General features: G+C 37.7%; 1 protein-coding gene across 13 annotated transcripts in view; it reads left to right on the forward strand.

The window, feature by feature from the left end:
- The window catches only part of LOC105495012 (BEN domain-containing protein 5), a 1,475,945-nt gene that overhangs the window by 90,904 nt on the left and 1,361,675 nt on the right, over positions 1–23,366 (forward strand). For 2 of the 13 annotated variants that reach the window (XM_071093281.1, XM_071093304.1), the window contains exon 2: positions 12,600–12,678. The exons of the other annotated variants lie outside the window; for them this stretch is intronic. The gene's annotated coding sequence lies outside the window, so the exon portion shown is untranslated. The remainder of the gene's footprint in view (positions 1–12,599; positions 12,679–23,366) is intronic. 13 annotated transcript variants of the gene reach the window in all.

A 23,366-nucleotide genomic window follows, 5' to 3' on the forward strand; every position in this document is an offset into this window, starting at 1 on the left:
CCTTTTTGATGGCTGCATAGTATTCCATGGTGTATATGTGCCACATTTTCTTAATCCAATCTGTCACTGATGGACATTTGGGTTGATTCCAAGTCTTTGCTATTGTGAATAGTGCTGCAATAAACATACGTGTGCATGTGTCTTTATAGCAGCATAATTTATAATCCTTTGGGTATATACCCAGGAATGGGATGGCTGGGTCATATGGTACATCTAGTTCTAGATCCTTGAGGAATCGCCATACTGTTTTCCATAATGGTTGAACTAGTTTACAATCCCACCATGACTTTTTAATAATAGCTATTCTGACTGGTGTGAAATGGTGTCTCATTGTGGTTTTGATTTGCATTTCTCCAGTGAACAGTGATATTGAGCTTTTTTCCCACATGATTGTTGTCCACATGTATGTGTTCTTTTGAGAAGTGTCTGTTCATGTCCCTTGCCCACTTTTTAATGGGGTTATTTTGTTTTTTCTTATACATTTGTAAGTTCCTTATAGATTCTTGATATTAGACCTTAGTGAAATGCATAGTTTGCAAAAGTTTTCTCCCATTCTGTAGGTTGTCTGATTACTCTGTTGATAGTTTCTTTTGCTGCGCAGAAGCTCTTTAGTTTACTTAGGTTACACTTGTCTTTTTTTTTTTTTTTTGTCATCATCATTGCATCTTCATCATCAAATCTTTGCCAGGGCATTTGTTTAAAATGATATTTCCTAGGTTTTCTAGGGCTTTTATAGTTTTAGGTTTTACATTTAAGTCTTTAATTCATCTTGAGTTGGTTTTTGTATTTGGTAAAAGGAAGGGGTCCAGTTTCAGCCTTCTGCATATGGCTATCCAGTTATCCTGGCACCATTTATTGAACAGGGAGTCCTTTCCCCATTGCTTGTTTTTGTCAGGTTTTTCAAAGATCAGATAGTTGTTTGTGTGCAGTCTTATTTCTGGGTTTCTATTTTGTTCCGTTGGTCTATGTGTCTGTTTTTGTACCAATACCATGCTGTTTTGGTAACTGTAGCTCTGTAGGATTGTTTGAAGTCGAGTAGCATGATGCCTCCAGCTATGTTGTTTGTGCTTAGGATTGTATTGGCTATTCGAGCTCTTTTTTTGGCTCCCTATGAATTTGAAAATTTTCTTTTCTAGTTCACCTGTGAAAAATCTCAATACTAATTTGAGTAGCATCAAATCTATAAATTGCTTTGGGCAGTATGACCGTTTTAACAATATTAATTCTTCCTATCCATGAGCATGGAATGTTTTTCCATTTGTTTGTGTCATCTCTAATTTCTTTGAGCAGTGATTTGTAGTTCTCCTTGTAGAGATTTTTTACCTCCCTAGCTAGTTGTATTCCCAGGTATTTTATTCTTTTTGTGGCAATTGTTAATGTGAGTTTGTTCCTGATTTGGCTCTTGGCTTGACTGTTGTTGGTTTGTAGGAATGCTAGCAATTTCTGCACATTGATTTTGTATATAAAATCTTGTAAGACTTTGCCAAAGTTGTTTATCAGCTTAAGAAGCTTTTGGGCTAAGATGATGGCGTTTTCCAGATATAGGATTATGTTGTCTGCAAGCAGGGACAGTTTGACTTCCTCCCTTCCAATTTGGATGCCCTTTATTTCTTTCTCTCTCCTGATTGCCCTGGTGAGGACTTCAAATACAATGTTGAATTGGAGTGGCGAGAGAGGGCAACCTTGTCTTGTGCTTGTTTTTAAGGGGAGTATTTCCAGCTTTTTCCCATTCAATATGATGTTAGCTGTGGGTTTGTTATATATGGCTCTTATTATTTTGAGCTATGTTCCTTCGATACGTAGTTTATTGAGAGTAAAAATCCTCAACAAAATATTGGCAAACTGAATCCAGCAGAACATCAAAAAGCTTAACCACACTGATCAAGTAGGCTTTATCCTTGGGATGCTTGGTTCACTATAGGCAAATCAATAAATGTGACTCATCACATAAACAAAAAACCACAAAAGACAAAAACAGGATTATTTCAATAGATGCAGAAAGCACAAATTACTTTATGTGTTTATTTCTCCCTTTAACTTGGTAGAAGATTTTCATTTCTTAGAAAACAAGATGATGATGGTTAATAGTAGGTGTCAACATGATTGGATTGAAGGATGCCTTGATAGCTGGTAAAGTATTTTTTTGGATGTGTTGGTGAGGGTGTTACCAGAGGATATTGACATTTGAGTCAGTGGACTGGGAGAGTACGACCCACCCTCATTGTGGGTGGGCACCATCCAATTGGCTGCCAGCGCTGCTAGAGCAAAGTTGGCAGAATAAGGTGGGATATGCTGGCTTGTTTAGTCTTCTCGCTTTCATCTTTTTCCCATGATGGATGCTTCCTTCTCTTTCTCCTGCCCTTGGACATCAGATTCCAGCTTCTTCAACCTTTGGACTCTTGTACTTAACATCAGTGGTTTTCTGGAGGCTCTCTGGCCTTCAGCCACAGACTGAAGGGTGCTCTGTTGGCTTCTCTACTTTTGAGGCTTTTAGACTCGGACTGCGCCACTACCAGCCTTTTTCTTCTTCAGCTTGCAGACGGCCTATTGTGGGACTTTGCCTTGTGATCATATGAGCCCTTTGTCCCTAATAAACTACCTTTCAAATATACGTATATCCTATTAGTTGTGTCCCTCTGGAGAACCCTGACTAATACTTACATATATTTGCATTGATGGTTAAAACTTATGAATATACATCTTAATTTGATCTATTGAATTGCGTTGCTCTTAGTGAGTTTTAGGATATTCAAAACAATTTTTACTTAAACAAAATTGTCCTAAGTAGCCTCTTTTAATTATCTTTATTCAGTGTTATGGTTTGATTGCCTTCTTTAAAATTCATGTTTAAGTTTAATTGCTATTGTAATATTGTTGAGAGGTGAGACCTTTAAGAGGTGATTAGGTCATGAAGGGATTAATGCCATTATTGTGGGAGTGGGTTAGTTACATGAGAGTTCAGCCCCTCTTTTCTATCTCTTATGGGCCCTTTTGCTCTTCTGTCTTCCACTATGGTATCACCCTCCTCAGATATGACACTTTGCTCTTAGACTTCCCAGCCTTCAGAACTGTGAACCAAATAACCTTTTTCTTTATAAATTATCCAGTCTGTGGTATTTTATTATAGCAGCAGAAAATGAATTAAGACAGAAAATTGGTACAGGAAACTCGGGCTGTTGTCATCACAAATATATGAATATGTGGGAGTGACTTTGGATTTGGGTAATGGATAGAGGCTCAAAGAACTTGGAGGAATAGGCTAGAAGAATCCTGTATTGCCATAAAAGAAGCAGTAAGGGTGATTCTGGTGAGGGCTCAGGAGATCTGTATGGAAATTCTGAATCTTCCAAGAGATTACTTAAGTGATTGTGAGCAGAATTTTGGTAGAAATATGGACAACAAAGACTATTCTGATGAAGTTCAGACAGAAATAAGGAAAAGGTATTGGAAACTGGAGTAAAGACCTTCCTCATTATAAAGTTGCAAAGATCTTGGTTGAATTGTTTCTGTTCCTCGAGGCTTGGTGGAATGCAGAACTGAAGAGTGATGAACAAGGATATCTGGTGGAAGAAATATCTGAGCAACGAAGCATTTACACTTTTAAAATGGCTGCTTTTAACCACATACAGAGAGATGTGAGAGGAAATAAATGAGTGAAAGACAAAATTTATAGTCAAAAAAGAAACAGATTGGAAAGATTTGGAAAATTCACAGCCTGGCAAAGTAGAATGATAAGGAGTCTTTAGAAGAGTGAAACAAGGGTGTGGCCAGGAAATACTTTGCTAAAGAGGTTACCATGGCTAGAAGAGAGCCAGGTGCTATTCATATAGACAATGGGAGAAAGACCTTGAAGGCATTTCCAAGACCCTTAAGGATGCTCCTTCCATTACAGGTCCAGAGCTCTAGGAGGGAAGAATTGTTTTTAGGGATGGGCCTGGGGCACCCTCCATGGGCCTGCTGCCAGGGCCTCTTTGAGAGTCTACTTCTTGCATTCTGGCACAGTGCTTTCCAGCTGTTGTGGCTCAGGTAGGCTCAGGTGCGGCTCAACCCACTGCTCTAAAAGGTACATGCCACAAACCTTGGTATCATCCATGTGATGTTAAGCTGTGGAGAGTATAGCTATGTCTACCTCGATATCCAAGGATGTTGCAAATAGCCTAGTTGCCTGGCAGCAACCTGCTGCAGGTGCAGAGCTGTCACAGAGAGTACTTATGAGTATAAAGCCTAGTGAAACCATGGTATGGGGCCACCCCCAAGACCACAGAACTTAGGGCCACTAGCATCCAACTCAAGCATGAGAGAGTTGCAGGCATGAGGCTCTAATCCAACAGCACTGAAGTGTGGGCTGAGCCCAGCAAAGCCATAGGGGCAGGACTGCCTGAGGCCTTGGGGGCCCAATATCCACACCAGTGTGCCTTGAATGTGGGACATGTAGTCAATGGAGATTGTTCTTCAGCTTTAAAATTTAATGTTGTTTGCCCTGTTGAGTTTTTTTCTTTTGTGGACACGGTTACCCTTTTATTCTTGCCTGTCTTTCTTTTTTGGAATGGGAATGTATATCCCATACCTTTTCCACCATTGTATTTTGTAAGTAGATAACTTGTTTCAATTTGACAGGCTCACAGCTAGAGGGAATTTGCCACAGGAAGAGTCATGCCTTGAGTCTCACCCATATTTGATTTCTATGAGACTTTAGACCATGGACTTTTGAGTTTGTGCTAGAACTGGTTAAGGCTTTGGGGCTATTGAGATAGAATAAATGTATTTTGTATGTGCAAAGGAAGTGAGATTTGGGGTGCCAGAGGATGAATGCTATGGTTTGAATGTCCCCTTTAAAACTCATGTTGAAATTTAATTGTCATTATAACGGTGTTAAGAGTGGGGACCATTAAGAGGTGATTAGGTCATGAAGGTTCTCTCCTCATGAATCATTTAATGCTGTTATTGTGGAGTGAGTTAGTTCTTGTGGAATTTTGGTCCTTTGTTTCCCTCTATTTCACATGTTCTCTTGCCCTTCTGCCTTTTGCTGTGGAATTACTGTCACCAGATGTGGCATCATGTTCTTGGACTTTGCAGCCTACAGAACTGTTGAGCCAAATAAGGCTTTTTTTTTTTTTTTTTCCTTATAAACTACCTAGTCTGTGGTATTCTATTATAGCAGAAGAAGATAAAGTAAGACATTTAGCAAACTGTTAGTGTAGCATAATTGTCTAGGATATAGGTATTTTTTCCAGGTTACTTAGGTTTTAATCCCAGCTCTTACACTTAGTTCCCGTGAGAACAGAACAAATTACTTAATCAATCTGTATTCCAGTTTCTGATAAAATGGGAATATGTACCTCATAGAGTTGTTGTGAAGATTAAATGTGCTAAATGTATAAAACACTTTGAATAATGTTTGGTAATGTTACATACTATAAAATATTAGATGTTGTTATTACTGTTTTTTATTACTGCCTTCTCAGAGAAGCCTTCCTATACTGTCCAGATACTTTTTCTTCCAGCAACCATCAGATCATAGATGGGATAGCTCCCCAACTGTAGTGGAAGGGACTGGAGGTGAGACTAATCCCTCTCAGGATTTGCTGTGGGATAGAGGCTAGAGATCCTGGTCTTGTTGACTCTGGGGAGGCACATGCCTCCTAGCAAGTCCCTGCACAGATGGGATAGTTTTCTCATTACAGCAGGGGAGCTGGATCTGGGACTGGGCCCTCTTGGGATCTCCTGTGAGACAGAGGCCGAGGAGCCCATCTCTTTAGTCCATACAGATACATGTGTTGTAGCAAGTCTTAGTGCAGATGGAATAGTTCCTCAACTACAGCAAGAAGAACAAAAGTTGAGACTTAGCCCCACAGGATCTGCTGTGACAGAAGTTGGCATACCAGTCAGGGAATCTCATACTCCTGGGCTGTAAAATACAGGTCCCTGTGCAAGCAGTTCTGAGCTGGGACCTCAGGTGAGGAAGGCTGGAGCCAAAGCTCAGGCAACTTTAAGATTCAGTGCCAAGACCAATGTAAGGGGGTAGGTGAGCCTTTTCACCAATGCACTATTGTGTGTGATTCCTTTTGGACCCCTTGGCAGATGGTTTTGGTTGCAGGCTCAAGGCCAAATGGGACTGTAGCCAAGCCTCTTAGGGGACTGGGACTTTTTCAGGCTTGAACCAGGAAGCACACTCAGTAGGGCAGATCAGCCACCTGGGTATCAGTGTATGCTGTGAAAATGACCCTCCTAGGTTTTGGGCTCCATCAGGGGTTTCACAAAATCTTGCCTCAATCCTGAGGCTCGCATAGAGAGACTTTAGACTGACAGTGGGTTACCTTCTATTTTGCTATCTTGGTGATGTCCCAAGTCTGTTGATATGAAGTTCACAGTAGTTTCCATTAAACTGTTCAATGAGCATGATTTATATTGTATGTAGTATCTATATCCATAGAACTATCTTGCAATAATGACTATATGTGATTTTGAACTTGCCTGCCTTTTATTCCACCATCTGTAGGAGTGAAGAGGTGGTGCTAGAGCTTAGTGTGCTTCTCACAAGATTTCCACCACTTCTTCCTCTCAACAATCACAGAAAGAATGTATTTCTTATTTTTTATTTATTTCAGTTACAGAAGGCTCATGAGTCCAGGTCATTATTTTTATTCCAGACTCTCATTTCTTTATGGCACCATACAACCCCACTCCCACATTCAATCCACCCCTGTATAACTGCCCAGAATATTCTACTGTGTCCTCTGGAACTCATGGTTTATCATCAGCAAAATCTATAATCTCAATCTCAACCCTGAACCTCCCTTGCATAACTTTACTGTAATTGAAAACTAGTTCTCCCTTGAAAAGTTTCCCCTACATTCAAAAGGTTGATTTTCTTTTCTTTTTTTTTAGACGGAGTCTCACTCTGTCGCCCAGGGTGGAGGGAAGTGGCGCGATTTCAGCTCACTGCAACCTCCATCTCCTAGGTTCAAGCAATTCTTCTGTCTCAGCCTCCGAGTAGCTGGGACTACAGGTGCATGATGCCATGCCCAGCTAATTTTTTGTATTTTAGTAGAGACGGGGTTTCACTGTGTTGCCCAGGTTGGTTTCGAACCCCTGAGCTCAGGCAATCTGCCTGCCTCAGCCTCCCAAAGTGCTGGGATTACAGGCGTGAGCCACCATGCCTGGCGCGGTTTTCTTTCTTTATTCTTTTCTTCTTTTTTCTTTTTTTTTTAATCCTTCATTCATCTCATTGCCACTTGCAGAGAATCGTTCTAAACTCCTTCCCATAAAAATTTATCTTTCAAGGTTCTAATATCGGATTATACCTCCTGACACCTCTCCTTCTAACATACTCTTCCATCATTTGCTCCATTTCTCTACTCTCCTTTACAGCAAAGCCTCCCCCCCAAAGAGTTAACTGTACTGGATATTGCCACTTATCCTCCTTTCTCTCTTGAACCTACTCCAATCAGGCTTTCATTGCCCACTACTCCACTGAAGCTCTTGTCATGGTCATCAGTGACCTCCAGTTTACCAAATCAGTAGTCAGTTTTTCTCATTCATCATTTTCTTGACCTTGGCAGCATTTGACACAGTTGGTTATGTCCTCTACCTTTTTGAAACAGTTTCATCTCTTTGCTTCTGGGACCACTCTCTTGGCTCTCCTCCTAACTCGTTTTTGTTTTCACTTGTTTCTTTCTCATTTTCCTGAACTTTAAACCTTCGAAATACGTCAGGATTTAGTACTGTAGGAAATTTTCCTATCTACTGGTTCCCTATGTCATCTTATTCAGTTTAGTTCTTTTAAGTATTATCTAAATGCAGATGGCTCCCACCTTTATACCTTAAGCCTCAACGTATCTACTGAATTCCATACTTGTATATAAAATTCTCAACTTAATATCTTTACTTGGATATCTAATAGGCCTCCCAAACATATATGCCCAGACATAAACTTCTGATTTTCTACCCTTTCAAATCTGTTTCTCAATAGACAAAAGCTCCATTCTTCATGCTCTTCAAGCCAGAAACCTTGAAGTTATCCTTAAATCCTCTTTTTCTCTAGCAATCTATATCAGATTCATTAGCAAATATAAATCCTGATGAATAAGTCCTGATATTTTCCTTGCTTCCACTTTTCTACCCCTACAGTTAGTTTTTCAGGTAGTAGCCAAAGTGATTCTTTAAACATATATGTCATCTCAAAATCTTCTGATTACTTCTTGTCTGCTTTGGACTAAAAGTTAAGTTTTTACACTGATCTTTAAGGTTCTACGTGATCCCGTACCTCCCCAGTACCCACTTCTGTCTTCATTGCTCACTTTGTTCAGACTATACTGGTCTCCTTGTCTTTACTGACTGTGCTGAACACACTCTTGCCTCAGGATATGTGCTTTTGCTGTTCCTTCTTCTTGGAACACATTTTCTTCAGTTATCCACATGGCTCACGTCCCCTTACTTTCTTCCGGTTTCTACTGAAATCCCCCTCAAAGGAGATCTTTTCCGACCACCCTATTTAAAATAGCAACCCATTTCTATCCCTCTATCTCCTTTACTTGTAAAGAAACATATAATATACTTATGTATATATGTGGGTGTATATATATGTGTGTGTATGTATGTATGCATATATTTAACAAGCTCTTACATAACTCTTACCATATGCCAGACACTTCAAAAATTACAAATATTATTTATTCTTTATAATACCCATAAAGCATTGGGAAGTAGGTACTATTATTATTGTTATTTTACAGATGGAGAAACTGAGGCACAGTGCTGTTAAGTACTCTTTCCAAGGTCAAACAGTTGATAGTGGCATACCTGAGATTGGAAGTTAGGCCACCTTCTTCTATTGTGTACTTAACTATGTTATGCCCTATTGTCTCTTAGATAGGGTTCAGTATACATATGTATATGTATATATAGCAATTGTTAATGATGAAATTCATTACTAGTAATAAGATAAAAAGTATAGATTTTAAAATTCATGAAATATTATTAACTGATATTGACTTTTATAATAACAAGATAATTATCTTATGAGCAAATGGCTAGTATTTCTCAGTTTGAGACCCTCCCCCTGTTTTATTTGATACAGGGTCTCCTTCTGTCGCCCAGGCTGGTCTTGACCTCCTGGGTTCAAACCATCAGCCTCCCAAGTAGCTAGGACTACAGGCACTTGCACCCAAGCCCCGTGTATTAGGTCATTCCTGTGTTCTTATAGAGAAACATTGAAGCATGGGTAATTTATAAAGAAAAGAGGTTTAATTGGCTCATGGTTCTGCAGACAGTACAGGAAGTGTAATACTGGCATCTGTTTCTGGTGAGGGACTCAGGAGGCTCACAATCATGGCAGAAGGCAAAGCAGGAGCAAGCATGTCACATGGTGAGTGTAGGAACAATAGAGAGGAAGGAGGAGGAGGGTGCCAAGTACTTTTAAACAGCCATGTCTTGCAATAACTCACTCATTGTGAGGACAGCACCAAGAGGATGGTGCTAAACTATTCACGAGAAATCTTCCCCCATGATCCAGTCACCTCCCACCAGTCCCCAACTCCAACATGAGATTATAATTCAACATGAGATTTAGAGGGGACAACATCCAAACTGTATCACCTGACTAATTAAAAAAAGTTTAGAGAGATGAGGTCTCATTTATTTTGCCCAGGCTGGTCTTGAACTCCTGAGCTCAAGCAATCCTCCAGCTTTGAATCTCTTAAAGTGCTAGGATTACAGGCATGAGCCACCATTCCTGGCCTTGAGACACTTTCTTAACAAAGTTTTATTCATCTCAGCTGCACTACTCACTAGTTAAATGACATATGACAAGTTACTTATTTTTTCTAATTCTCAGTATGATTTTTTTTTTAAAATTAAAGACTTTATTTTTTTGAGAGCAGTTTTAGGTTATAGCAAAATTAAAGGAAGAGATTTCTCACATACCCCTACCCTGACATGTACATAGCCTCTCCAACTATCAACATCCTCCAGAAAAGTAGTATTATTTGTTGCATCAATGAACCTACTTTGATACGTTATTATCAGACATTAGGATTAGCTCTTGATTTTGTACAGTCTATGAGTTTGGGTAAATGTTTCATGACATGTGTGCATCATTATAATTATATACAGAGCATTTTTCACTGCCCTCAAAATCCTCTGTGCTCCATGTATTTATCTCTGTCTCTCAACCCCTGGCCCCTGATAACCACTGATCTTTGTACTCTATAGTTTTTCCTTTTCCAGAATATCACATAGGTGGAATCATATAGCATGTAGGCTTTTCAGATTGGTTTCTTTCACTTAGAAATGTAATCAATTTGCAAATTAGGGTAATAATTCCTACCTAAGGGCATTTCATGAAATTTAATGGAAATAATATATATGAAAGCACAGTGCCTGGTACCAGCTGTCAGTTCATGTTAACTGATGTAATGAAGTATAAAGGAATAATTGTGGGAAAACCTGCACTCATTTTCCTACAGTTAAAACTATATTCTTTTTGGAATAAGGACTGGTATACTTAATGCTTCTTTCAAATTTTACATTCTTGGATATGAGGAGCCCTTTAAAAATAAGATTAAAAGAAACTTAAGAAGTGAAGATGTTACTACTCTTCTTTATATAGCATGTATTATGGTGTCTTACACCAACTAGGCACTTGGTTAAGTTAAATGAATTACAACCTTTTGTATATTTGATCAAGTGCTTGTTTATACTTGATATGAACTTTTATCACATCATTTATGATTGTTTTGCTACAACTTAGAAAAGTTTCAGCATGGTCAGCATGGGCAGAAAGGCTTTTGGTGAAATAAACTTTATAGTTCTCATGAAAAGGGATTAGAAACTTATATTGACTTAAGTAGAAAAAATATATAATGGCCCATCTTATATTTAAACATGACCTTTTTCATGACCTTGTAAGAAAATGTGGATTTAAGGAAATTCCAGGACCAGAATTTCATATAGATTGAAATAGTTCCTGGCAGGCTCTTTTTGCTATTTCCTGTGTCCTAAGCTTTCATGTGCTGCTGGAGGAAATTAAAGAATAGTCTGTACCAATTTAGAGGCAGAAAGTAGTATTTTCTTTCTTTACACATGTTTACTTACATATGCAGTTCACAAACACACACATACACATATATCACATCTTATTGTTGGAAACGGACTAGCTATATTTTTCAATTAATCGTTAGCATGTCTTAACAAAATGTTTTAGCATTTGAGATATACTTTACACAACTATGGAATTTTTTTTTTTTTTTTTTTTTTTTTTTTTTTTTTTTTTTTTTGAGACTGAGTCTGGCTCTGTCGCCCAGGCTGGAGTGCAGTGGCCGGATCTCAGCTCACTGCAAGCTCCGCCTCCCGGGTTTACGCCATTCTCCTGCCTCAGCCTCCGGAGTAGCTGGGACTACAGGCGCCCGCCACCTCGCCCGGCTAGTTTTTTGTATTTTTTAGTAGAGACGGGGTTTCACCGTGTTAGCCAGGATGGTCTCGATCTCCTGACCTTGTGATCCGCCCGTCTCAGCCTCCCAAAGTGCTGGGATTACAGGCTTGAGCCACCGTGCCCGGCTACAACTATGGAATTTTGCATTTATTGACTGTTAGCCAATAATGAGGGTTGACATAAACATTGGGTATACTTAGTAGGAAAGAGAATTGGATTGGGTGATTTTTTATTAAATTAGTCTCTCTGACATTAATAGTTGTATAACTTTGGAAAAACTTATAACCACAAAAATGTAAATTACTTCTTCCAGTGATGGTCCTTAGTTTTTATTTAAGTGCAAACTGAAGGAAAAGAGAAATAGATTATCTCTAAGGGTTCTTCTGGTGTGGTGAACCCTTTTAGCTTTACTGATATGTCTATTTATGCATGTATACATGAGTTTATGCACATAAGATGTTTTTAAGTACAATAACTACAAAAAAATAAATATTATTTTCTAAATAATTGTGAAGAAAACTTTTTTCCACATAACAATGCTATTTAATTGAATAAGGATCAAGTTATACACACACACACAGAGTCCTGTTTCTCTTTATCTTAAAGTGAGTAAATCCTGTCAAGATTTGAAATAATACCAGCAACAATAGCTACATAATCTGCCGAATACATTATATACATTATCTTAGTTAATTCTTATAAAATCCTATGGAGTAGGATTCTGAAAGCAAGCTCAAAATCATACTCATACTAAGGGAGAGAGTAGAGATTTAATACAGCTGTAAGTCTGTATTAAAGCTGTATTCTCTTAACTACATACAGACTCAAGAAGTAAGTGGTGTTATAAATCTATTATTTTAATATATACAGTTCTTCATGTATGCTGAATATATTTTTGAGAGTATGCTCAATTGTTGGTCATATTAATAATTCTTACAACTGTAATGTAATGTATTCCCTAACCCAAAATATATCTGACTGTGGGCTAATTTTGGGATCTGTTGAAATTGGGGATGTATCCCTTAACTTGGCCAGGCTATATTTTGATTCTCTTAATCACAGCAAATAGCCAAGTGATATAGACAAATAAGGAATGGTTCATAATCCTTTCATTCCTAATAAAATTTAATGCCCCCAAATATTTAGGTATTATCTATTCTGGTTTCAGCTTTCTGCTGCTGCTGACTTTCTTTCATAGTCTGAGCTACCCTGGACCATAATCTGAACCATCCTGGACCAACGGAAGGGTATGACTTGCTTCATGTTGATTGTGAACACAGAAGGGTTTTGCTTGTAACTCAAGCCAGGGCACCATAAGGGTAATCATGTGATTATTTCAGGGAAAAGACTTTTCATCTTGATCCCAGGGAAGAGACTAGAGGCTGGTGATGAAATGTATTTATGATCTACCTATGCTTTAATCCACCCATGTCAAGGCCCCAAACAACCTTATTCAGGATACATTGTATTAGATGTTAAACAAAAGGCAAGTGTGTTTCTAAAAAGATTAGGGAAACATTTGTGAAGCAGGGAGGATTCCTATGTAAGTTATATATATTTTAAGAAAATTGTATGTTATACTGTGAAGTGATGTCATGATGCTTTGCCTGAAAATAAATATCTTTTTCTAATTTTGTGAAATTTCTAATCATCACAATGAATTCAGATAAATTTGCTTTGTCAAAATTGAATAATACTTGGTCATAAAACTCATGTTGTGTTCAGCAGAGAAAATTTTTTATAGGCATTGTTCTCTTTTTTTCCGTCACTCTTGAAATCTAATTGTCCAAAGGCCAACCCCGCAGCTGTAATTTCATCATCTCTTTGGTGACATTGTTTTTAAATTAGAATATTGCAGCCATGCTTGTCTTCTGCCTAATGTGGCATGAAAATAGCCTCTAGCAGCTCACTTCATAGAACTTAAGGTTTTTCACAGTACAAAGTAGAATGATTGTTTACCTTCTCTGTAAGAAATCAGTTTTATCTATAAAAATACAATGTTCTTGAAAATGTCTGCAACTTTCAGAAATAGAATGTAAGATTTGATTATGCTATACATGGGTGTGGCCATTTTTTTTTGGACAACTACTACAGTTACCATTGAAGGCAACCTAGTTTGGAGACAAATGCCATTGGAGTTTTCCAGCTAGCTGTTTTTAAAAGAGCTAATTTCTTATGAGGATCTCCATAATTGGCCTTCATTTTGATGAAAACTTTAAGATGAAGGGATTGTGCAGAGAGAACAGGGATTATTTTTCCCAGTTTATATGTTATTTTTGTAATGAGGTTGAATTTCAAAGACTCATGAAGTATTATTATCCAATGCTTCTGTCACCACGTTGCACCAACATTGGAAATTCAGGTACCCTTGCATAGATCTAAAATGTACTTTTGAGTTTAAATATGCCCCTTAACTTCTCTTAGGTGAGCCTCAGCTTCATCACCTATAACATTGCACAGGTTGTTGGTGGCCAAATAAGCTCTAAGACCCTTCAAGGTCTAAAGTTGTATAATTGTGTTTTTAGGGATAAGTTTATGGAATAAGCTTAATTTATATTTCCCTGAGGCTGAGAAAAAGTATCCATATGAAGGGATTTAGAATGATACAGTGGAAAGAGCAGGAGTATTTGAAATCAGATCTGAGTTGAATTTAATAGCTGTATGATGTTAGCATCTATCAGAGTGGCTGATGGCAAAAATTTAATATATATTTCCTTAATGAATAAATGGATCCATTGTCTGCTACCTGCCACCATGCCTACCTTTTATGTATGGTAGTTATTTGATAATCATTTGTTACAGATTCTAAAAGTATATTGCACACATTGTTTCCCTCTTATTTCTTTACCTTCTGGAATATTCTCAGTGCTTGAGACTGCTAATCAGACCCCATATAGAATCCAGTTCATGGGCCTGGCATTCTGATCTGACAACACCATACTTTTCCAGCTTTGTTCCTTCAGCCTATGTACTTCAGCTCTACTTTTCCAAGCCTTTGTTTTATTTGGCTCTATTTAGCACTAACTAAATTATATATGGTTGCAATGGACTGAAGGCATCTCCCCAAAACTCATATGTTGAATCCCTAATAGCAATGTGAAGGATATTTAGAGGTAGAGCCTTTGAGAGGTACCTAGGCCATGTTTGTGGATCTCCCATGAATGAGACTAGTAGCTTTACAAGAGGCGAGAGAGCCAGCTGTCTTTCTCTCAACTATGTGGGGACATAGCAAGAAAAGGCAGTCACCAAGAAACTAACCATGCTGACAACCTTGATCCTGGATGTCCAGCCTCCAGAACTGTGAGAAATAAATGTTTGTTGTTTGTCATCCAGTCTATGGTAATTTGCTATAGCAACCCAAACTGACTAAGACAATGGTGATTATCACTATAATTATTATAAGAATGAGTATTTCTTGAATACCAAATATGGACAGTTATTTGCCAGTATCTGTAATAGATATTTCATCTATTATTCATGTAATTCTTATAGAAATCTATGGGGTAGGTAATATTAACCCCTGTTTTACAGTTGGCAGAAACTGTGGCTAAAAGAGCTTAGGTAACTTTCTGAAGTTCATATAATTAGTATTATTATTTTTAATAATAACTTTTAGGTTCAGGAGTACATGTGCAGACTTGTTATATAGGTAAACTGTGTGTAACAGGGGTTTGGTGTACAGATTATTTCATCGCCTAGATAATAAGCATAGTACCCAATAGGTATTTTTTCTGATCCTCTCCCTCCTCCCACCCTCCACCCTCAAGTGGGCTCTGGTGTCTATTGTTCCCGTCTTGGCGTCCGTGTGTTCTTGTTGTTTAGACCCCACTTATAAGCAAGAACATGCAGTATTTGGTTTTCTGTTCCTGTGTTAGTTTGCTTACGATAATGACCTCCAGCTCCATCCATGCTGCAAAGGATATAATCTCATTCTTTTTTATGGCTAGGTACTATTCCATGGTATATATGTACCACCTTTTCTTTATCCACTCTACTGTTGATGGACATTTAGGTTGATTTTATGTCTTTGCTTTTGTGACTAGTGATCCCATGAACATACATGTGTCTTTATGGTGGAGTGATTTATATTCTTTTGAATATATATCCAATAATGCGATTACTGGGTCGAATGGTAATTCTGTTTCAAGTTCATTGAGGAATCACCACACTGCTTTCCACAATGGCTAAACTAACTTACATTTCCACTAGCTGTGAGTAAGCATTTCTTTTTCTCCACAACCTTGCAAACATGTTATTTTTAATTTTTTAAAAATAATAGCCATTCTGACTGGTGTGAGATGGTATCTCATTGTGGTTTTGATTTGCATTTCTCTGGTTGGTTTGTTTGTTTTTTGAGACAGAGTTCCTCTCTGTCACCCAGGCTGGAGGGCAGTGACATGATCTCAGCTCACTGCAACCTCCATCTCGCAGGCTCAAGAAATTCTCCTGCCTCAGCCTCCTGAGTAGCTTGGATGACAGGCATGCGCCACCACGCCCAGCTAATTTTTGTATTTTTAGTACAGACGGGGTTTCACCATGTTGGCCAGGCTGGTCTTGAACTCCTGACCTCATAATCTGCCCGCCTTGGCCTCCCAAAGTGCTGAGATTACAGGCGTGAGCCACCGCCCCTGGCCTGATTTGCATTCCTCTAATGATTAGTAATGTTGGGCATTTTTCATATGCTTGTAGGCTGCATGTATGTATTCTTTTGAAAAGTGTCCGTTCATGTCTTTTGCCTAGTTTTTAGTGTTTTTTTTTTTTTTTTTTTTGTATTTTGCTTGTGAATTTAAGGTTCTTATAGATTCTGGGATATCAGACTTTTGTCAGACGCATAGTTTACAAGTATTTTCTTCCATTCTGTAGGTTCTCTGATTGTTGATAGTTTCTTTTGCTGTGCAGAAGCTCTTTAGTTTAATTAGGCACTACTTGTTAATTTTTGGTTTTGTTGCAGTTGCTTTTGGCATCTTTGTCATGAAATCCTTGCCAGGTTCTGTGTCCAGAATGGTATTTCCTAGTTTATTTCCCAGGGTTTTTATAGTTTTGGGTTTACATTTAAGTCTTTGATCCATCTTGTGTTAATTTTTGCATTTGGTGTAAGGAAGGGATCCAGTTTCAGTCTTCTGCATATGGCTAGCCAGTTATCACAGCACCACATATTGAAAAGGGAGTCCTTTCCTTGTTGTTTATGTTTCTCAGGTTTGTCAAAGATCAGATGGCTTTAAGTATGAGGGATTATTTCTGGGTTCTCTATTCTGTTCCGTTGATCTGTGTGTCTGTTTTTGTACCAGTACAGTGCTGTTTTGGTTACTGTGGCCTTGAAATATAGTTTGAAGTTGGATAATGTGAAGCCTCCAGCTTTGTTCTTTTTGCGTAGGATTGCTTTGGCTATTTGGATTCTTTTTTGATTCTATATGAATTTTGAGATAGTTTTTTCTCATTCTGTGAACAATGTCATTGCTAGATTGATAGGAATAGCATTGAATCTGTAAATTGTTTTGGTTAGTATGGTCATTTTAACCATATAGATTCCTCCTATCCATGAGCATGGAATGTTTTTCCATTTGCTTGTGTCTTCTTTAATTTGATCAGTGTTTTGTAATTATTATTGTAGAGATATTTCGCCTTGCTGATTAGCTGTATTCATAGGTATTTTATTCTTTTGTTGTGGCAATGTGAGTGGGATTTCATTCCTGATTTGGCTTTCAGCTTGGATGTTGTTGATGTATAGGAATGCCAGTGATTTTTGTATATTGTTTTTGCATTCTGAAACTTTTCTGAAGTTGTTTATCAGATCAAGGAGCTTTTGGACATAAGCTATGGGGTTTTCTAGATATGGAATCCTGTTATCTGCAAACAGGGATAGTTTGACTTCCTCTCTTCCTATTTGGATGCCTCTTATTTCTTTCTCTTGCCTGATTGCTCTGGCCAGGAATTCTAGTAATATGTTGAATAAAAGTGGTGACGGAAGTCATCCTTGTCTTGTTCCACTGTTCAAGGGAGAATGCTTTCAGCTTTATAAAGTGGTAAAAGAAGAAAATTCAAACATGGGTCCTTTGACTCTGTGCTTAACTGTGTTAAAAGAAAGATGGCTTTGTAAACTGTGTTACACTACATCACTATAAGTTATTCTACATCATTATAAGTGGTACCTATAAAATCAATAGCAGCAGTGGCAGCAACACTCTGAAAAAGTATCTATAATCCAAGGCTTCTTTAGGTTTGTACTATGCAGAATACTCTGCAGAGGTTACCTAAACATTTGCACGTGTGTTTAAAAGAGAAGCTGTCAGCCTTTAATAGATAGTATATATCAGAGCAGTGTCTCTGTGATTGGATGTTATTCTTAACTTCTTGAATCAGAGGCGTGTCCCAGGAGACCATAAGCACATGCTGACATAAGCTTTCAGGTCTCCTGTTTCATCCTTTGGATCTGTTCTACTGCTTTTTGGGTATTAAAATGTGGCTTTAGGCATTAGTGTGATATTTGCTTCATCTCAGGTATAGGAACAGTATGGGGAATATAAAGAACTTTGCCACCTTATTTCTTGACTTTATAAAACCTCTTGACAGCTGGGCTCAGTGGCTTATGCCTGTAATCCCAGCACTTTGGGAGGCTGACGCAGGCGGATCACCTGAGGTCAAGAGTTCAAGACCAGCCTGACCAACATGGAGAAACCCTGTCTCTACTAAAAATACAAAATTAGCCTGGTGTGGTAGTGCATGCCCGTAATCCCAGCTACTTAGGAGGTTGAGGCCGCAGAACTGCTTGAACCCCGGAGGCATAGGTTGTGGTGAGCCAAGATTGCGCCATTGCACTCCAACCTGGGCAACAAGAGCGAAACTCTGTCTCAAAAAAAAAAAAAAAAAGAAACAACAACAACAAAAAACCCTCTTAGCATTAGCAGACACTAGCTTTTACAGTTAGAAGCAATATGTGAAAGATTCACCAAGATAATAAGCCTGCTTAATGTCACACTATTTGATCTTGATAGAGTTGTTGGTTATTTCTTCGACCCATTCCTTCTACCCAGTTATTGAGCAAACTTTTTTTTTTTTTTTGAAATGGAGTCTTGCTCTGTCACTCAGGCTGGAGAGCAGTGGTATGATCCTGGCTCACCACAACTTCCACCTCCTGGGTTCAAGTGATTCTCCTGCCTCAGCCTCCCCTGTAGTTGGGATTATAGGCATGTGCCAACAATGCCCAGCTAATTTTTGTATTTTTAGTAGAGATTGGGTTACACCATGTTGGCCAGGCTAATCTCGAACCGCAGACCTCAAGTGATCTGCTTTCCTTGGCCTCTGAAAGTGCTGGGATTCCATGCATGAGCCACAGTGCCCAGCCTGAGCAAACAGTTTTTATATACCTTTTATGTACTACACCAATTAAATAAACCAGTAGTCACAGTAAGTCCCATTTTACTCAAATCTGATTTAATTGGTTAGCTGTTTTTATTCTATAGACAAAGCCATCATTTAATTTGATGTCCTTAGTTTTACAGATAAAGACACAAGTCCATGTAGGTAGAATAATTAAGACCATATAGTAAGTGGCACAGAAGGGATGTGAACCTAAGTTTTTTTTTCTTTTAATTTTTATTTTTTTGTGGGTATATAGTAGGTGTACTTTGATACAGGCATATAAAGTGTAATAATCACAAAACTGTATATTGTGTATCCATCACCTCAAGCATTTATCCTTTGTGTTATAAACAATTCAATTATACTCATTTAGTTATTTTTAAATGTACAATTAAATTATTATTGACTATAATCATCCTGTTGTGCTAGTGAATATGGGTGTCTTATTCATTCTTTTAATTTTTTTATTTTTGTGGACACATAGTAGGTATATATATTTATAGATCGTGTGAGGTATTTTGGTATAGGCATGCAATGTGTGATAAACATATCATGGAAAATTGGGTATTCATCCCCTCAAGCATTTATCCTTTGTGTTACAAACAATCCAATTACACTCTTTTAGTTATTTTTAAATATGCAATTAGATTATTATTGACTATAGTCCCTCTGTTGTACTACCAAATATAAGGTCTTATTCTTTCTTCAACTATGTTTTTCTACTCACTAACCATCCCCACTTCTTCACATCCAACTGCTCTTCCTAGCCTCTGGTAACCATCCTTCTACTCTCTGTCTCCATGAGTTTGGTTTGGTATAATTTTTAGCTCCCATACACAAAAAATGAGAATGTAAGAAGTTTGTCTTTCTGTGCCTAGCTTACTTCACTTAACACAATGACCTCTAGTTCCATCCATGTTGATGCAATTGACAGGATCTCATTCTTTTTTTATGGCTGGATAGTACTTTCTTGTGTATAAGTACCACTTTTTCTTTATCCCTTCATCTATTGACAGGCAGCTGAGCTGCTTCCAAATCTTGCCTAGGGTGAATAGTGTTGCAGTAAACATGGGTGTGCAGATATGCCTTTGATATACTGACATCTTTTATTTGATGTGTATGCCTAGCAGTGGGATTGTTGTATAAAATATGGTAGCTCTATTTTTAGTTTTTGAGGAACCTCAAAACTGTTCCTATAGCAGTCGTACTAATTTACATTCCCACCAACAGCATATGAGGGTTCCTTTTCTCTACATCGTTGCCAGTGTTTGTTATTGCCTGCCTTTGGATAAATGCCATTTTAACTGGGGTGAGATGATATCTCATTATAGTTTTGACCTGCATTTCTCTGATGATCAATGAATTTGGGCACCTTTTCTTATACCTACTTGTCATTTGTGTGTCTTCTTTTGAGAAATGTCTATTCAGGCCTTTTGCCCATTTTTAAATTGAATTACTAGCTTTTTTTTTCACTGTAGAGTTTTGGAGCTCTTTCTACATTCTGATTATTAACCCCTTTGAGGTGGGTAATTTGCAAATATTTTCTCCTATTTAGTGGGTTATCTCTTCACTTTGTTGATTATTTCCTTTGCTGTGCAGAGACTTTTTAACTCGATGTGACCCCATTTGTTCATTTTTGCTTTGGTTACCTGTTGTTGTGGGGTATTGCTTAAGAAATATTTACCCAGTCCAGTGTTCTGGAGAGTTTCCCCAATGTTTGTTGTAGTAGGTTCATAATCTCAAAATCTTAGATTTAAGTGTTTAATCCATTTTGATTTGATTTTTGTACATGGCAAAAAAGAGGTGTATAGTTTCATTCTTCTGCATGTGGATATACAGTTTACCATTTATTGAAGAGACTGTCCTTTCCCTAATGTATGTTCTTTGCATCTTTGTTGAAAGTGAGTTCCTTGTAGATGTATGGATTTATTTCTGGGTTATCTATTCTGTTCCATTTTTCTATGTGTCTGTTTTTGATATTATTATCATGCTGTTTAAGTTACTATAGCTCTGTAATATAATTTGAGGTCAGGTAATGTGATTCCGCCAGTTTTGTTCTTTTCACTTAGGATAGCTTTGGGTCTTCTGAGTCTTTTGTGGTTCCATATAAATTTTAGGATTTTTTTTTTCTGTGTTTGTGAAGAATGTCATTGTATTTTGATAGGGATTGCATTGAATCAGTAGATTGCTTTGGGTAGTATGGACATTTTAATAATATTGATTCTTCCAGTGCATGAACTTGGAATATCTTTCCACTTTTTTGTGTCCTCTTCAATTTTTTAAATCAATTTTTTATAGTTTTTATTTTAGAGAACTTTAATTTCTTTGGTTAGGTTAATTCTGAGTTATATAATTTTATTTGTGGGTATTGTATATGAAATTAGTTTTTAAATTTCTCTTTCATATTGTTCACAGTTGGCATGTAGAAATATGATTTTTTTGTATGTTGATTGTATATTCTGCAACTTTACTGAATTTGTTTATCAGTTCTAATAGTTTTCTCGTGGAGTCCTTCGGTTGTTTCAAGTGCAAGTTTATATCATCTGCAGACAAGAACAATTTGATTTATTCCTTTCCAATGTGGATGACCTTTATGTCTGACTTTTATCTGATTTCTCTAGTTAGGACTTCCAGTACTATGTTGAATAATAGTGATGAAACTGGGCATCTATTTTTTCAGAATAGTTTGAATAGGATTGGTATTAGTGCTTTAAATATTTGGTAAAATTTATCAGTGAAGCCATCAGGTTTCAGGCTTTTCTTTGGTCAGATACTTTTTCTTATTGTGTGAAATGGTTTGTTAAAATCTGTTAGTTCCATTTTATTTGCAGTGCAGATTAAGTTCAAAGTTTCTTTGTTGATTTTCTGTCTGCAGGATCTCTCTGATGCTGAAAGCAGTTTATGTCTCCAGCTATTATTTTATTGGGATCTATATCTTTTTAGCTCTAATAATGTTTGCTTTATATATCTGGGTTCTCCAATATTGGGTACATATATATTTACAATTGTTTTGTTCTCTTGCTGAATTGACCCCTTAATTACTACATGGTGACTATCTTTGTCTTGTCTTTATTTATTTATTTATTTATTTATTATTATTATACTTTAAGTTGTAGGGTACATGTGCATAACGTGCAGGTTTGTTACATATGTATACTTGTGCCATGTTGGTGTGCTGCACCCATCAACTCGTCATTTACATCAGGTATAACTCCCAATGCAATCCCTCCCCCTCCCCCCTCCCCATGATAGGCCCCGGTGTGTGATGTTCCCCTTCCTGAGTCCAAGTGATCTCATTGTTCAGTTCCCACCTATGAGTGAGAACATGCGGTGTTTGGTTTTCTGTTCTTGTGATAGTTTGCTAAGAATGATGGTTTCCAGCTGCATCCATGTCCCTACAAAGGACACAAACTCATCCTTTTTGATGGCTGCATAGTATTCCATGGTGTATATGTGCCACATTTTCTTAATCCAGTCTGTCACTGATGGACATTTGGGTTGATTCCAAGTCTTTGCTATTGTGAATCGTGCCGCAATAAACATACATGTGCATGTGTCTTTATAGCAGCATAATTTATAATCCTTTGCGTATATACCCAGTAATGGGATGGCTGGGTCATATGGTACATCTAGTTCTAGATCCTTGAGGAATCGCCATACTGTTTTCCATAATGGTTGAACTAGTTTACAATCCCACCAACAGTGTAAAAGTGTTCCTATTTCTCCACATCCTCTCCAGCACCTGTTGTTTCCTGACTTTTTAATGATCGCCATTCTAACTGGTGTGAGATGGTATCTCATTGTGGTTTTGATTTGCATTTCTCTGATGGCCAGTGATGATGAGCATTTTTTCATGTGTCTGTTGGCTGTATGAATGTCTTCTTTTGAGAAATGTCTGTTCATATCCTTTGCCCACTTTTTGATGGGGTTGTTTGTTTTTTTCTTGTAAATTTGTTTGAGTTCTTTGTAGGTTCTGGATATTAGCCCTTTGTCAGATGAGTAGATTGCAAAAATTTTCTCCCATTCTGTAGGTTGCCTGTTCACTCTGATGGTAGTTTCTTTTGCTGTGCAGAAGCTCTTTAGTTTAATGAGATCCCATTTGTCAATTTTGGCTTTTGCTGCCGTTGCTTTTGGTGTTTTAGACATGAAGTCTTTGCCCATGCCTATGTCCTGAATGGTACTACCTAGGTTTTCCTCTAGGATTTTTATGGTATTAGGTCTAACATTTAAGTCTCTAATCCATCTTGAATTAATTTTCGTATAAGGAGTAAGGAAAGGATCCAGTTTCAGCTTTCTACTTATGGCTAGCCAATTTTCCCAGCACCATTTATTAAATAGGGAATCCTTTCCCCATTTCTTGTTTCTGTCAGGTTTGTCAAAGATCAGATGGCTGTAGATGTGTGGTATTATTTCTGAGGACTCTGTTCTGTTCCATTGGTCTATATCTCTGTTTTGGTACCAGTACCATGCTGTTTTGGTTACTGTAGCCTTGTAGTATAGTTTGAAGTCAGGTAGCGTGATGCCTCCAGCTTTGTTCTTTTGACTTAGGATTGTCTTGGAGATGCGGGCTCTTTTT

This window comes from Macaca nemestrina, chromosome 1 (assembly GCF_043159975.1).
Source record: "Macaca nemestrina isolate mMacNem1 chromosome 1, mMacNem.hap1, whole genome shotgun sequence".
NCBI lineage: Eukaryota > Metazoa > Chordata > Mammalia > Primates > Cercopithecidae > Macaca > Macaca nemestrina.